Below are 16,979 nucleotides of genomic sequence, written 5' to 3' on the forward strand. Positions count from 1 at the left end.
TTAGAATTGTTTTATTTGTTTTGCTGTTACTATATCGGTTTTTATAGGGTATATAAAGTCCCAATTTGATCACAGGTACTCAGTAATATTCTGATCAGGACCAGAGATAAACCCTCACTTACAACAGTTTTAGGTAATCTTCGGGTTAATCAAAAAGTATTAAGTGTTAGAGAGTACCAATACTGCCAGAGATACATGGCCTAGTAGAAAATTGTCATCCAATAAACAAAACAGTGGGGAGGCCTTATGAAGCCAATTACTTCGCATACTTAGAGATTAAAGCCTGCACATTGCTGCTTTGTTTCCTTTTAGTTGTAAATGTGTCTTCAGGAGTCACGTGTGCGACGTCGTGCCCTTCCTTGAACAATGAATTTATCGCTTTCGCGAAGGGAAAGTAATGATTATAAAGTTTTATTTTTCAGGTATTTACTGAAGATGATGACAACCGTGTAACGTCGAAATTGCTGGAAAATAAATGTAACTTGCAAATACTCAGAGTGATGTCATTTTTCCGAAAAAAGTTCACTTTCGGCACTAAATATGCGCTCGCTCGTCTATACGATATTTTCTGTAGTTTTATGAATGTGACGTGACAGTTGGTCGAATAGTTATTGCTTCGACAAACTGCTTGCCGATAGTACGTGTGTACAGACGTTTGTTTTCGTCTAGGCACCGTGAACACTAACAAGTAAGCTAAATCTTCTACTATTTGTCTGAAACCCAATGCCGACAAGTTACAGACTGCATTAAAGCGCTTTTCACTAGCCGACTAATTGTCAACTTGAGTACCTACATTCAATGGAATTTATAAGCGCGTCAAGTATTCGGATTGGTGTGAACGTGCAGCATCTTTCTCGTAAGTTTCATTTTTCGTCCTTGTGAAAATAGGCTTGTTATACAGCGTCTCGGGCAGGCACGTCGCGCGGGAAGCGGCCTAGTATGTATTCAGGCGCTACGGTGTTCTGGCGTCTTCACATCTCGTGCGCACTCACCTACGTAGCCGAGGACGCCAACGAAAGGTATTGTAGTGCAACTTCGGTCTGGAGTACCAAATTTGAAGCTAGGTGATGGACGATATTCCTATTAATGGTAGCCGGCCGCGGTGGCCATGCGGCTCTAGGCGCTTCAGTCTGGAACCGCGCGACTGCTACGGCCGCTGATTCGAATCCTGCCTCGGGCATGGATGTGTGTGATGTCCTTAGGTTAGTTAGGTTTAAGTAGTTCTACGTTCTAGGGGACTGATGACCTCAGATATTAAGTCGCATAGTGCTCAGTGCCATTTGAACCATTTGAACCTATTAATGGTATTTGGGTTGAAACTGTCCTTGGCGTCAAATTTGTACTATCTTTCTTCATTGGTCCAAATACGAGGATTGCCTAGAAAGCAAGTTCCGATCAGTAGCGAAACAGAAACCACAGTGAAAATCAGAAATGTTTTATTTGCAGCATTTAGCTACACTTTCCAGCTACTTCTCTACTTCTTCACAGTGAATTGGACATCTATCGCAGCGTTGTAACAACTTTCCAATAACTATAACTGTAGCTAAGTACGTCCGGAAAGGCCTCGGAAGGTACAACGGTACTGATCGACCGTCCTGTCATCCTTATCTGACAGATGTTGTAACCTCCCCCTCACTTATCGACCTTAATGACAGTGAAAAATTAAACCGCGTGTACCTAACGGAAATTTGGGAAAAGCAATCGTCACCGAAGTTAATCTGTCGGTAAAGAGGGTGGAAAGCGTTACATCTAAATGAAAGGAAAAATGCAAATGAAACTGGTGGAAATTAATTTTGAAAAGGGGTAAAGTTAATAAAGAAAGTAAATGTGCGGCCGTTACGTTAACAATTAACTTGCGGTAATTAGGTATTTGAGATTTGGGGAAAATTACGGTCGCCAGTCCTAAGGACAATTACTATAGTAACTGAAAAAGAAAGGTTATTGCACATATAATTAGCACTAAAAGCGTGGCAACTGAAGGTTGACACGTGTTGTGTGAAAACTGAATGTTTGTCAGAAGTAATAAATTTCGCTACACTCTGACTTAATTTAGCAAAATAATTAATAAAACCGGAAATATGAAAGTTAATTTAGTGACTGAAATTAATAGTGAACTTTGTTTCTGAAGCACTACGAAATTCAATAAAATAAGGTTAGTCTTGGGCTACCTCAACAATAATTTCGAAAGCTACTTGAATCTACGCAATTTAGAAATAAGAGCTTTAACTTTGAACTTGAATTAAATGATTCTGAACAATTAACAACAGTAAAATTTAGTACGCACCAAGCTGAGCTGCAGTTACAGGTAAGCTAAAATACGGTAACAAAACTCGCACTCTTAATTTGTGCTTGTGTAATCTAAATATTGTAGCCAGCTATGAATACCTTAACTGAACTTTGAAATTAAAGTAGTGAAATCGAATCATATTACTTTAATGCTGGCGTTTGAATTTCAACGATATTCGGGTTCATTCCGGAAAAGGAAGGGACCCTGCTTGGTAATGCAATTGGGACAATGAGCAACAAAGGTTCATGCTACGTTGCTGTAATTTAGTGAGAAAAATTTAACAGTTTGAAAAGCTGGGGTGTGCCATACAGTTCTAAAACTTTACGTGCTACCCGTCTTCCTTGTTGGTTGATTGAAGGTTTGAAGTCGTCGATCGAGGAGGTGGCGACGACAGTCACTCATTGTCGGCCGTCGCTGTTGCAGAAGCTGGATGTTGGCGCGCCTTCTTCTCGACACAGTCTCCAGCCATAACGGGCTCTTAATGTGTGCCAGCTAACGCTCCCGTCCGCGACACCATGTCAGAAACTAACATAACAATTCGAGCGCAATTACATGCTGCCAAACCCCGAAAGCGCGGTAACTCGCAGGAGCGTCACACAACACAACTGCTCCACCGCCCTACTCCAGCCAGACTCCCTCTCTGCCCGCGCTCCATGCGGCAGAGTTAACACCACCAAAGATCCTAAACACTTTGGTTCTCCACACGACCTATCGATGTAATCGTTCGATAGCATAGTTTTCCCTAGGCCAGACCCAGCGTAAAAATACAAATAATATTTACAAAACAAACCAATTATACATCGACATCAATGCATATATATACAAATAATAAAACAGTTACAATATACAAAGACACAGAAACGTCATATCATCAGGTAACAAAATAAGGAAAAAAATTTATAGTACAATAGATGGAAATAGGAGGATATGCATTTCCGGCGTTACAGTGTCACTGTATACAGATATGGGGGGGGGGGGGGGGGGGGAACGTAGTTAGCACACCTCTCACCCTGACATTGCCTGTCCTTGTGACCAGAGCCGCTACATCTCAATCAAGTAGCTCCTGAGTTGGCCTCACAAAGGCTGAGTACATCCGGATTGCCATCAGCGCTCCGCATATGCAGACGGTTATCCATCCAAGAGGCATACGGTTATCCATCCAAGAGCTAGACTAGTCCCACAGCGGTTAATTTCGGTTGCCTGACGGGAGCCGCAGTTCGCACTGCGACAAGACCATCGGCCAACTTTCTGATACACTCGTCACAGAAATCAGCCTTTCCCATACACTCGTCACAGAAATCAGCCGCCTGTGCTTTCCGCCGCTTCTCTACGCTGGTATTTAGTTCGTTGTCTGTGCCAAAATATTGTCTTCACAGCCAGCGATTCATGTGAGCAAATATTAGAGGGAGCCACGTCCAGGCTGTTTGGTGGGTGATCGAGCACTTCTAATCGAAAGCGCCACAGGAGCGTTTTCATTGTCCCTGTTGTGTGCGGCCGAGAATTGTCATGAAGAAGCAACTGTGCGACAGCCACGTTTTGTGGGGTTGCATGTAATCAGGCGAAATCTCTCAGTAGGCACATACACTCCTGGAAATGGAAAAAAGAACACATTGACACCGGTGTGTCAGACCCACCATACTTGCTCCGGACACTGCGAGAGGGCTGTACAAGCAATGATCACACGCACGGCACAGCGGACACACCAGGAACCGCGGTGTTGGCCGTCGAATGGCGCTAGCTGCGCAGTATTTGTGCACCGCCGCCGTCAGTGTCAGCCAGTTTGCCGTGGCATACGGAGCTCCATCGCAGTCTTTAACACTGGTAGCATGCCGCGACAGCGTGGACGTGAACCGTATGTGCAGTTGACGGACTTTGAGCGAGGGCGTATAGTGGGCATGCGGGAGGCCGGGTGGACGTACCGCCGAATTGCTCAACACGTGGGGCGTGAGGTCTCCACAGTACATCGATGTTGTCGCCAGTGGTCGGCGGAAGGTGCACGTGCCCGTCGACCTGGGACCGGACCGCAGCGACGCACGGATGCACGCCAAGACCGTAGGATCCTACGCAGTGCCGTAGGGGACTGCACCGCCACTTATCAGCAAATTAGGGACACTGTTGCTCCTGGGGTATCGGCGAGGACCATTCGCAACCGTCTCCATGAAGCTGGGCTACGGTCCCGCACACCGTTAGGCCGTCTTCCGCTCACGCCCCAACATCGTGCAGCCCGCCTCCAGTGGTGTCGCGACAGGCGTGAATGGAGGGACGAATGGAGACGTGTCGTCTTCAGCGATGAGAGTCGCTTCTGCCTTGGTGCCAATGATGGTCGTATGCGTGTTTGGCGCCGTGCAGGTGAGCGCCACAATCAGGACTGCATACGACCGAGGCACACAGGGCCAACACCCGGCATCATGGTGTGGGGAGCGATCTCCTACACTGGCCGTACACCACTGGTGATCGTCGAGGGGACACTGAATAGTGCACGGTACATCCAAACCGTCATCGAACCCATCGTTCTACCATTCCTAGACCGGCAAGGGAACTTGCTGTTCCAACAGGACAATGCACGTCCGCATGTATCCCGTGCCACCCAACGTGCTCTAGAAGGTGTAAGTCAACTACCCTGGCCAGCAAGATCTCCGGATCTGTCCCCCATTGAGCATGTTTGGGACTGGATGAAGCGTCGTCTCACGCGGTCTGCACGTCCAGCACGAACGCTGGTCCAACTGAGGCGCCAGGTGGAAATGGCATGGCAAGCCGTTCCACAGGACTACATCCAGCATCTCTACGATCGTCTCCATGGGAGAATAGCAGCCTGCATTGCTGCGAAAGGTGGATATACACTGTACTAGTGCCGACATTGTGCATGCTCTGTTGCCTGTGTCTATGTGCCTGTGGTTCTGTCAGTGTGATCATGTGATGTATCTGACCCCAGGAATGTGTCAATAAAGTTTCCCCTTCCTGGGACAATGAATTCACGGTTTTCTTATTTCAATTTCCAGGAGTGTATATCTGGCGGGAAACACAACATTATGGGCATCTTTAGGTGTTTACTTTGCGCCCAGAAGTGCAAAGAGCAACGTGACGCGATCGACGGGCACACTTGGGACACTGCCCAACACATATGTGCAAAGGTTCAGCTGATTGTCACTGGGGTTGCCATTTCACGACCGATCGAATCTTACTTTCTGAACACCCCTCGTGTTATGAGGACCTGGTTAAAGATATGTTGCTAGGGATAATCAACATCATCAAGAGGGTGTGGAATAAAAGTCATGAAAAAGCGTGACGCTTTTAAAATCTTGGATATGCATGCGATTAATATTTCAATGCAGCGGCACAAAGTAGGTAAGATTAAAGCCGTCTACATTCTGTGTAAAAGGCAAGATCAAACAGCAGATTTCTCATTCAGATATCGCCTTTGAATATTGTTTGTTTGTGAGACTATTGTGTTATCCGTCGTATGGTATTAGAACTCAACAGTGACGAGCTCATGGCCTATCGCGTTCTGCGATATTGCTGTTCGTGTTGGTCAGCGTCCAGTGATTGTCGTCTGAACATCCAATAGTTGGGTTGGAAGGGGGGGGCAGGCAAAGAGTGTATTCAACGGCCCAATGAGATTAATGTCCGTGTCGAAGAAGTCAGACATACAGTTCGTTGGTCCATGTCTGATGGTACATCTTAGTCACGTAGCTTCAATGAGGTATTACGATATTTCGCATCGAGACAAGTATCTGTACGAACGTCTAGAACACCACAGAGTGTCAGGCCGGTGCCTAGTACTGCGGCTTCTGATAATGGGGCAGCAGATATAGGCGCGCTGACAGCTGTGCGCCAGACAACATTGGACGCAGGAGTGCCACCTCGTCTCCTTTCAGATTAGTCCCAGTTCTGCGCACAGCATCATGATACACCTTTTCATGGGAGGTGGCTTCGAAGAAAACGAACGTTGCGAGACTACATTCGTCGTCGTTATACTCGCCCAGCACCCGGCGTGATATAATGAGGCATCATTGGGTGTATAACAGGGCCACCACTGGTTCGCATATACGGTAATTTGGACAGCAACCGTAAAATTTATAAAGTGGTAATGCCAGTCGCTATGCTCTTAATTTCGCTGTATTCGTGAAGCTATCTCTTAACTAGATAATGCAACAACACACGTTGCCCATGCTGTCCTGACCTAGCTCGATACGGAGTGTATCAGACTGTTAACACTGGCCAACACGATCCTGATGTCTCACCCACTGAAATCATTTGGTCATGGATTTCCGAGTGATAGGCACCGCATCAATCCCAGCCACTGCGATCGATGAAGTCTGCTACACGCATAAAGCAATATGGAATGACGTATCCTCATATGTCATGCAAGGCCAATTCTACTCGAAGCCCAGGCTGGTTAGAGGCATTGTTTCTGCCTAAGGTGGTAGCTGTATCCATTAACTATGCACACAATATACCCCAGATCATCTACAAATTTAACTTATGAGGGCGTGCTGAAAAATACACCTCCGAACTTTTTATTCTGTTCTCAATACGCGGTTTTCTTTGCCACCAGAGGGTTCCGAATGGTAGCGTTTAACACGGCGGTGTGTAACGTAACTATGTCTGTGCGTGAGAAACAGTATCCTTTAATCGAGTTTCGAATTCTACGAGTTCGTCCACACATCGGCGTGTGAATGCAAGACTACAGACGAGCTCTGCGACATCTGCAACAATTCGACGCCTTTTGTGTACTTTTATAGATCATCAGCCTTACAGCCCCGACTTGGCCCCATACGAAGGCTTCACTTTCGTAGTGATCAAGCAGTTCAAGCAGAGATGAGATTGTGGCTCCTTCAACAAAGTCAAAGATTCTACAGTGAAGTAATCAACAAATTATTCTCTCGTTAGAACAAACATCTGCATTACCACTGTGACTTTATTGACAAATAAATATGTAGACATTAGGAATAAAGACGTAGAATGTTAATATAGTTTGTGTTATTTAAAGAGCTTTAAAAGTTTTCACATAAAATAGTCGGTTGGATTACTTTTCAGCACGCTCTCGTAATTTTCCTACTGTATTCTAGAAGTTATTTAATATCTTTCCTGATGTTGCAGTTTTAATGGTCAGCAGTGTACATGCCTGCCTCATGAAGCTATATGAAAATTAGGAATGCGTCGGATTTGGCAGTACTACAAGAATAAGTGAAGGAGATCTGTCGAAGTAAATATTCAAATGTATGACTGTGATTCAGATAAACAAGGTGGGGTGAGGAACACGAACAACAAATAGATCAAAGTCAATTACGAGCGTATGAATAACACACTGTACACACTAAAGATCGGAAATGAGCTCTGTATACCTGCATCAGACCCACCAGCGGGTCGTATGGCATCTTGTCCGAACTCGCTGTCTCCATGAGCTAGGACACTGAACTTCCTCATCTCCTTCGCTGCGCATTTAATTGAGAACTCGTCACTTGAGCCTGTTGTCGGGTGCAAGTGACCTATACCATTACAGAAAAGTTACAGAAACAAATAATAAGCTACACAAATAGCCATTAGCCCATATAAGTAAGTTTCCATTTCCCAAAAGTTACACAAGTAACTCGCTTTTAGGTCCCAGAGGGAACGAGCGGTCCAGTCGGAAGAAACCGTATCACCACCGTAATCAGACTCGTAACACTCGCGGAACTGTAAAGGAAGAAAGGCAGCCAGTGCAGCACTGACGTAAAAGGGGCGCCTTGGTTTCTAATGTAAGCAACCCTCAAAATTAGCCTCACACCCGCTCCGTTTCTGATCTAGTACACACCAATCCTTACAGAAAAAGAACGCCACGTACATGAAGAGTAAACTGCTTCGAAAGGGCGGCTCAGTGTGCTTAGGGAAATCGTAGCGTGTTAAAAATAATAAACAAACACCAGCATTTGCAAGAAACCCATCACATCATTCATTCCTAGAGTGACGACAATATATTCAAAAACAGGAGCTTACACGTAAATGCAAGGAAGAGACGTATGAGCTGATAGGGAGCACATGAGTTAGGAGCAGGGGCAGTCAGTGGACAGGACGACAATTTGCCTCGATGACAGATGTTACCTCATGGTAACGGGGGCAGTCATCCTTCTCGATAAACGGCGTGCCGTTTCTGCGATTAATGAAATGTTTACCGTTACTCTCGAATTCTGTCTAACATGACTAACGAAGAGGCATTTAATTCCTCTTAAGTACTTTACTGAGAGCGTAGACATTCAAAAGAAAACTGTTATTCAACTTGGTGCCAAACTGGAGGACATTCGTTTATGGAATAAGATTACACAAGTCGAAAAGACGTCATTGGATCCATGTCGATAACTAGTGCTACTGCGCACTGTTGTCTTCTGAATGGTTTGCTGCGGCTCTCCACGAACTCCTCTCCTGTGCTAAGCTCTTCATCTCGGGGTATCAATTGCACCGTACGTCCTCATTATTTGATGGATATATTGCAATCTCTGTCTTCCTCTACTGGTCTACTCTCTACACCCCCCACTAGTACCGTAGAAGTTATTCTCTGATGTCTTAACGGATGTCCTACTATACCGCCCCTTCGCCTTGTCGGTGTTTTCCGTAAATTCCTTTCCTCATCGATTCTGCGGAGAACCTCCTCATTCCTTAACTTATCAGTCCACCTAATTTTCAACGTTCTTCTGTAGCACCAAAGCTCAAATTCTTCAAGTCTTTTCTTTTCCGGGTTCCCCACAGGCCATGTTTCACTACCTCACAACGCTGTGTTGCAAATGTACATTCTCTGAAATTTTGGTAGTCGGAATAAATGGGATGAGGCTTGAATCCAACAAGGAGATGAAGGATGGGTGAAGTTTCCCCCATTTTGTCTAACATGAAGTAACACAACGTCACTAAAAACGGAAGAGTTCCATCCAAAGTCTATTCTTAAGGAAGTCACGAACTGGTAAAATTGTCATCACCTTCGTCTTTAGATCACACGACCACTCTCTTCGGCTTTAGCCATGCGTGCGACGATGACGTAGCTCAAGAATGTATGTCTTCAACGGTCATCCCCGATATTCGAGGAAACTAATATTTCCTGGATGTGTTTTCTGAGTGCACTATATTTATGAGTGCAGTAAAAATTGTAAAGTGGAGATTATATTTCTCCAGAGACTTTTCTTAATGAAAAAACTGACTTCCTCCCAGTGTATTCGCTTTTTTGTGAGAAACTACACTCTGCAGAAAAGAAGTCGGTACATAGTTCTGTCCACTTTGCGCTAGTATCATCTGAATATTGCCTTTCGGAGAGAGGGGGTGGCACGAATGACTGTGACCCGTCCGTAGGCTGGAGATGTTCAACTCGGAAGACCCGTTGCTGCGATTCAAGATGAGTGGGGTGCTTAATGGCTCCTGTTGCACCGTCCTGCCTTTGTTTCACCATCATCAACCACACAAGTACGATACTAGTGTATACACAACTACGCACTCACGTGAGTTGCCTACACAAAACAGTGACAGTGAAAACAAGAGTAACGCGTCTCAAAGGCAAGGTTGCCAATGGGATTTTAGAATCAAAACGGTTGCATTATAGCCGTGTGAATTCTAAACCTCTAAGGGACATATCTATCAACGACGCCTTATATTTTTCTGCCTAAAAGACACAGTTAAACTTAAAAATATTTCCAGCTTATCCTATCTCAAAGAAAGCAGGTGTTGACAGATGTGAAAATTACCGAACTATCAGTTTAATAAGTCACGGCTGCAAAATATTAACGCGAATTCTTTACAGACGAATGGAAAAACTGGTAGAAGCCGACCTCGGGGAAGTTCAGTTAGGATTCCGTATAAATATTGTAACACGTGAGGTACTGACCCTACGACTTATCTTAGAAGACAGATTAAGGAAAGGGAAACCTACGATTCTAGCGTTTGTAGACTTAGAGAAAGCTTTTGACAATGTTGAATGGAATACTCTCTTTCAAATTCTGAAGGTGGCAGGGGTAAAATACAGGGAGCGAAAGGCTATTTAAAATTTGTACGGAAACCAGATGGCATTTATAAGAGTCGAGGGACATGAAAGAGAAGCAGTGGTTGGGGAGGGAGTGAGGCAGGGTTGTAGCCTCCGATGTTATTCAATCCGTATATTGAGCAAGCAGTATAGGAAACGAAAGAAAACTTCGGAGTAGGAATTAAAATCCATGGAGAAGAAATAAAAACTTTGAGGTTCACCGATGACATTGTAATTCTGTCAGAGACAGCAAAAGACTTGGAAGAGCAGTTGAACGGAATGGATAGTGTCTTGAAAGGAGGATATAAGATGAACATCAACAAAAGCAAAACGAGGATAATGGAATGTAGTCGAATTACGTCGGGTGATGCTGAGGGAATTAGATTAGGAACTGAGACACCTAAAGTAGTAAAGGACTTTTGCTATTTGGAGAGCAAAATAACTGAGGATGGTCGAAGTAGAGATTATATAAAATGTAGACTGGCAATGGCAAGGAAAGCGTTTCTGAAGAAGAGAAATTTGTTAAGTGTCAGGAAGTCGTTTCTGAAAGTATTTGTATGGCTTGTAGCCATGTATGGAAGTGAAACATGGACGATAAATAGTTTGGACAAGAAGGGAATAGAAGCTTTCGAAATGTGGTGCTACAGAAGAATGCTGATGATTAGATGGGTAGATCACATAACTGATGCGGCGGTATTGAATAGAATTGGGGAGAAGAGCAATTTGTGGCGCAACTTGACTAGAAGAAGGGATCAGTTGGTAGGACATGTTCTGAGGCATAAAGGAATCACCAATTTAGTATTGGAGTTGAGCGTGGAGGGTAAAAGACGTAGAGGGAGACCAGGAGGTGAATACACTAAACAGATTCAGAAGGATGTACGTTGCAGTAGGTAATGGGAGATGAAGAAGTATGCACAGGATAGAGTAGCATGGAGAGTTGCATCAATCCAGTCTCTTGACTGAAGACTACAACAACAACAACAACATCTTTTGTGCATACGGAGGAGCAACGAATCAAAATCTGTGAAATCAATAATTCGTCTGTTTCGATTATGTAACAATAATTCTTTTCTTGAAAGTACCTCACAAAAGTTTTGTGTGAAAATTGTCACGCACTTTTACAGGGTGATTATAACTGAAGTTAAACTTTCAAAACGCTGTAGAAATAATAGCACTGGTCAGAATGACGTGAAATTGCCACGCGATATTTTCGGAGAAGGGGGAAACGTATGGCAGAAGAAAAAAAATAGTGTGAAAATTGATCAACAGATGACGCTGTATGGGTCAGAACGCGTAAATGAAAACACTTGTGACGCGCACGACCCATTGAAGCTGGTATAAACACGCCGGGTACACAGCTTTTCCTCCTTTCGCGTCTGCGACGATCGCCACGACTGACTCAATGCAGGATCGCGCTCTTCTTGTAAATCTGTATTACGAGAATGATGACTGTGCACATGTCGCTCTGCGTAGTTCCGGACACTGAAAGGTTTGAAAAAAAGGCGTTGGTCCGATGACTGCCGTGGGTCTGGAGAAACTGATTCGGAAATTCGGAAAGACGGATTCTTTGGTGTGCAACCTGGTAGAGGGAGGAAACGAATTGATTCGACGTCAGTGGAAGCAGTGGCCACAACAATGCAAGAGGAGGCGAGCGGTGCTGTGCAAACGTGCAGTGCACGGAGAATTGTCCGAACACTGGACATACCTGTGAGCACTGTGCTTAAAATCCTACGAAACACCCTTCTTTGCTATCCATTCAGAATTACCCATGTGCACGAGTTGCTTCCTGTTGACCTGCCAGCAAGAGAGACCTTTGCTTTAGAATTTTTTCTCGCATGGAAGTGGACAATGATCGAACGTGGAAGATTTCGTGGTCAGACGAAGCCCACTTCTGTCTGACCGGATATGACAATACACAGAATTGTAGAATATGGGCAACGGTAAATGCACACACAAATCAACCAGTACCACTTCATCCTGAAAAGGTCACCGTGTGGTGCGGGTTTATGGCATCATTTATCATAGGGCCATAGTTTTTCGAAGAGACAGGTGCTTCCGGTCCTGTTACCTGTACCGTCACTTATTAAGCGTGTCTTTTGCGCAACTACGTCATTCCAGCTCACCAACAGCGTGGATGTATGGATTGGATCAATTTTATGCAAGACGGCGCACCTTCGCACATTTAAAATCCAATTAAGCAACTGCTGAAGTGCCAGTTCGGAAATGCTAGGATTACCAGCAGCCGTTTCTCTACAGCCTGGTCGTTCCGATCACCTGATCTTAACCCGTGTGACTTCTGGCTGTGCAGCTACCTGAAAGATGTTATTTTCAGTGTTCCGACTGCAAACTTAACTGCATTGAAGGCACGCATTGCGCAATACATTTTGAACGTGAACCCGGCAACACTTACATTAGTTGTGGAAAATGCTGTTTCTCGATTTCTGCGCCAGTCACACGGAAATTAATAATCCTATTTGACTTTTATGTATGCTTTCTATGCGGTTTTTGGCCTCAGGACAGTTAAAAACCGATTTGTTTTTCCATCCGATGGGAAATGACCTTGCCGTGGTGGACGGACATACATATCTAACAGTATCACACCTGTACACCCATGAACACTGAGTAGTACAGTTTGTTTAGCGACAAACGAACACCTTAGAAGTTGTTATATCATTCATTTGTCATTTGCAATCGATCGCTACAAAATTGTGATGCTTGCAGAGTAATCTATTGCTACATTTTGTAACTATTTATTTTTCTTCTGCCATACGTTTTATCCCTTTCTAGGATAATATACCTTTGCAATTTGATGCCACTCTGACCAGTGGTGTTATTTGTACAGCTGTTTCAAAGTTTAACTTTAATTGTAATCGCCCTGTATATCCACCAAGCCATTTCGGAAAGTATCTAGACTCATGAAATAGAGCAATACATCCATATTATTCCGCTCTTCTAATCGTTGGGACTGTGCCCTAAGATAAATTAGTATGTGGACTTGTAAATACGGAAGGTGGGTGGGTTTTCTTTGAATTATGTCCGGGATGACTCTCTCTCTCTCTCTCTCTCTCTCTCTCTCTCTCTCTCTCTCTCTCTCTCTCGCCATCTCTCCCTCTCTCCCTCTCTCTCTCTCTCGATGGTGAAGGTGAAGCAACAGATGGATACAGCAGATGCCCCTTCCTCCTCCGATCGATAAACTTTCGGCAGTAGGCATTTCTGTTTGGAACATGGCGCATGGCGCTAGTGGCCACTATGTATAGTTTCTCGTCCAGTACTCTCTCCTATATTGTCTGTGCTGATGCTGTAGTTGTCCGTTTGTCACCTCAGTACGACAGTTATTCCCGGCCTCATTCCTTAAATAGTTTCCGACGCGTTGCCTCATATTTTCCTTTCAGCTTCTTCTTAATACTTTCATTTTTCTTCGTCCTTTGTGTATTTTGGCTCTATTAAATTTATTTTAATATATAACTTAGGTACTGTATGGTATTTAGATAACTACATAGCCCCGTATAGTTTTCTCTTAGTAGCTAATGCAACGTGGACCACTAGAGATCTATGTGCAGGCGTAAATTAGTTGCTAACACCAGTAATTTCAGCCGAAAAGGAAAGCGAGAAAGCGTGTAACATTCTTCAGTCATCTACTTGCACTATAGATTACGGAAGCTGTTCCCCATCTAAGATTTAAATACTTACTATGGTTAGTAAAACAGCAAGTGATAACAGTTGTGTAAGCGACACAAATATAGGTGACCCTTTCGGACGTTTTATCTAATGGCATCACTAAACCACCTCACATATCGACGCAGTTCCTGGTCAGCACCTTCAGGCGGTAATGTTCGCTGGTTGGAGACCATAGCAGGTTACTAACTGTTGTGCGGAAATACGAATTAGGGGCTTGTGCTGTAATGTATCATTACCACAAACACGCACATGCAGTGTTGTGTGTCTTTAAATGTTGAGGCCTGAAAACACAACAAAAACTGCGTTTGATAGACCTTAAGCTCCCTGAATATCTAAAATAAATTCCACAAGCATTTCAAAGGTTTAACGTTAGTACTGAAAGAAATGAGACACGTCGAATACATTTGTATTAGCATTCTCAGCAATTGCTAAGGAGCAGAGACATTGCTGGACAGACTAATCATAGGCGATGAGAGACGACATGATACACAGTACATACGTAGTAGAGATACAGTGGTATACTTATAACGAAAACTGGTACAGAGTTCACCACTTGGAAAAGCAGGATACCAGGCATAGATAACGTCCATATTTGACACAGTCAGACTCTCACCGTAAAGTTCGAGACCTGACTCCCAGGAAGGTGTATGCCTCGCACGGTTCAAAGAGGGGTTGTTCAATAAGATGCACGTCCACCAAGAGCATCCCAAGCATACCACGTAGTGTTTAGGTTCGGGGAGTACCCAATACCTTCACATTCCAGTGTCTCTGACACCTCAGCGGTCCTATGTGTGCGGGCATTGTCGTTCTTAGACAGAAAGTTGGAACCAACAGCACCACTAAACAGACTGACATCATCCAGAATAATCTCCCTGCTATACGGTTATGCTGTAACGTTTTATCGTACAAAGATACGTAAAGGTGTTCGGCCATTGTGAATAACGCCTGCCTTCACCATAAAGCCTAGGCCATACCGATAATGTTTATGAGCATGCGTGGTGTGTAACGTGTTTCTCCCTCTCTGCAGACTAACTGATGGCCAGAATCACTTGCCACAGCGAAGCCTGACTCGTCGGGGAACATTGTTCTGCATCACTGATGCTGACCCCGACCAATATGTTATCTACATAGCAAACTCTTGGTCGACGATGGCGTGATCGCAATGGGATGCGTTTAACAGGCTTCAGAGAATACAAATCAGCCTGATCTAATCACCGCAAAATGGATCTGGCCGACACACGCGTGCCAGAAGCGGTTGCAAGGTCTGCAGTGATCTGCCTAGGAGTGACTGACGTTTCCTTTCCGCCATTAGGGTTACGAATAGATACTCTTTCTGATCTGTCTACGACCACCAGCATGTTTTCGTACAACATTTCCTCCTTCAGCGGCCTTTTTTACTCGCGACTGACACTTCTTCACACACCCTACACTGCGGCCACAGTAGTGACATTTTATGTGGCTACTAGCCGTGCAATTGCTCGTCCACGATCGTAAGCACTCAAATGATATCTTGCAGACATGTTTCTGTACAACACGGAGTGTCGAACTAACAACCACCTTCATCAAAGATTGTACTGCATGAACTGTCGAATGCATACAGATCGTTCGTGCACAGGTTTCGTTGAAGTTGACATATTTCCTTTTACTGTCATTGGTTGGAATTGTAGGAATTGTTGGTTGTTCCGTATCAATTGGCAGTTGTTCCTTAGCAAATGTCAGTTTTTTTTAGCAATGCTCAAGTAGTGTAAATGTCTAGTTGTTATTGTTCTGCAGTTTTAGACTGAATTAAAGAAATTTTCTGCTCCATCGCATGGTATCTTTACAGAAACTCTTAAAATCAATGTTTTAAATTACCTTTTTGTTAACAAGAGCACTTTTCTACTACATTTTATGTTATGCCATTTCACAATATTAAGACATTCCACTAAAAGGGACATCATATGAGAACTGGCCAGATGGGGAAAAATAAGTAAGCTTTTCATTGTTTCCAAAGTAACCTTTATAGCTATTAATTCATTTGTCCCACTGTGAATCAAGACGGTCATTGCCTTCATGGAAAAAATGTTTGCGACTGTCTACGGAACCATGATTGTACCCAGGCGTGCCCTTACTCATCTTTCATTCAGTACTGAACCCTCCCCATGCGATATCCATACTTTTGGATCCCTGAAGAAAGACATTAGTGGCCTTCGATATACTTTGGACGAAGAGGTGTACCCCTGTGAACAACCATAAACATTTTTCCATGAGAAAGCATTAACCGTCCCGTGCGGTTCTAGGCGTTACAGTCTCGCACCGCGCGACCGCTACGGTCGCAGATCCGAAACCTGCCTCGGGCATGGATGTGTGTGATGTCCTTAGTTTAGTAAGGTTTAAGTAGTTCTAAGTTCTAGGGGACTGATGACCTCAGAGGTTAAGTCCCATAGTGCTCAGAGCCATTTGAACCATTAACCATCTTGTCTGACAGTGGGAAGTATATTGACAGTTATGGCGGTTACTTTTGAAACAGTACCTCGTTCCTGTTTGACTGTCCCTTATATAATGTACAGAAATGAAATATATAGATTGACTCAAAAGTTCTTTAACATTTGAAAATGCACTAATAGACGGAATAATGTAGGTGGTGAGATAGAAGTTGACACACATGCCTCAAATGACCTGGGGTTCTATTGAAACCAGAAACGAATACAAAAACCGGCCAACAGGTGGGTCTGTACAGGTACACGTCAGCGACGCGGCGTAAGAATCCCGTGTAAAATGAGCTACTGTGATAGAGTGAGTCAGGTCCCCGAACCTTATTTCGTGTGACTATCGGTTGTGGGCTACCTGAAGTCGCAAGTTTACCGCGGTCTTCCGACCTTGTTAGGAACGCTAAAAGACAACATCGGACGGTAATTTCCCACCAAAACTACTGACTTGCTGTACAGTGTTCCTCACAACATTGTTCCTCGACTGCAGGTATTGTTCACGAATGACGGCTGGCATGATGAGAGTCTGTCACAAAGAACACCGTCTTTGCTAAAAATCAATTGTGAC

The sequence above is a fragment of the Schistocerca cancellata genome, chromosome 2 (genome assembly GCF_023864275.1).
Source record: "Schistocerca cancellata isolate TAMUIC-IGC-003103 chromosome 2, iqSchCanc2.1, whole genome shotgun sequence".
Classification (NCBI taxonomy): Eukaryota; Metazoa; Arthropoda; class Insecta; order Orthoptera; family Acrididae; genus Schistocerca; species Schistocerca cancellata.